The sequence below is a fragment of the Bison bison genome, unplaced genomic scaffold, assembly GCF_000754665.1.
Source record: "Bison bison bison isolate TAMUID 2011002044 unplaced genomic scaffold, Bison_UMD1.0 scf7180017864371, whole genome shotgun sequence".
Classification (NCBI taxonomy): Eukaryota; Metazoa; Chordata; class Mammalia; order Artiodactyla; family Bovidae; genus Bison; species Bison bison.
This window is the reverse complement of record NW_011494943.1, coordinates 5,529,406-5,530,108: the sequence shown is the minus strand read 5'-3', so window position 1 is coordinate 5,530,108 and position 703 is coordinate 5,529,406. Positions and strand designations below refer to the sequence as shown.

Here is a 703-nt window from a genome sequence, read left to right as displayed (position 1 = left end):
TCTAATGTGAAGAACCAACTCATTGGAAAAGACCCTGATGCTGGGAAAGATTGAAGGTGGGAGGAGAAGGGGACGACAGAGGATGAGATGGTTGGATGGCATCACCGACTCAATGGACATGAGTTTGAGCAGACTCTGGGAGTTGGTGATGGGCAGGAGGCCTGGCGTGCTGCAGTCCACGGAGCCACAAAGAGTCAGACACGACTAAGCAACTGAACAACAATAGGGGAAAACCGTTGAATTTTCTCTCCTTTTTTTCTACTCTTTTCTCATCTGTACTTGCTACTTTTCTGACTTTTTTTTTTTAAGTTAAAAATAGTACAGACTCATTCTCTCTAGCCATCTCACCCTCCCTAAACCCAGAGAGTTCTAGGGCTGTATAGATAGTCCCTGCCCCCACACTAAGTCATTGATGGCTTATTTGCAAAGTGCCCCAGCCCAGCCCCTGCCCTGGTTGCTCTGATCCACCTTCCCTGGGGGGCAGCTGCCCTGCATCCTCCCAGGAGCTGGCACCCTGTGTGTGTTGATGACAATTATTGTGTCTCCTCCAGAACAAATCCAGAGCAGGCATCTCTCATTGTCAGGCGCGGGTGTGTGTGTAATTTCTCAAGTCCCCCTTTGTACTGACTGACCAAAGCTAAAGTGATTTTTTTTTTTTTTTTTTACACTGAGGTCAATTTGTCACAGTGATGCATTGATGTGA

At 47.2% G+C, this 703-nt stretch overlaps 1 protein-coding gene across 1 annotated transcript in view; it reads left to right on the top strand.

Annotated features, from left to right (window-relative positions):
• SDK2 (sidekick cell adhesion molecule 2) overlaps positions 1-703 on the top strand; it is a 147,385-nt gene that overhangs the window by 69,720 nt on the left and 76,962 nt on the right. The gene's annotated exons all lie outside the window — the stretch shown is intronic.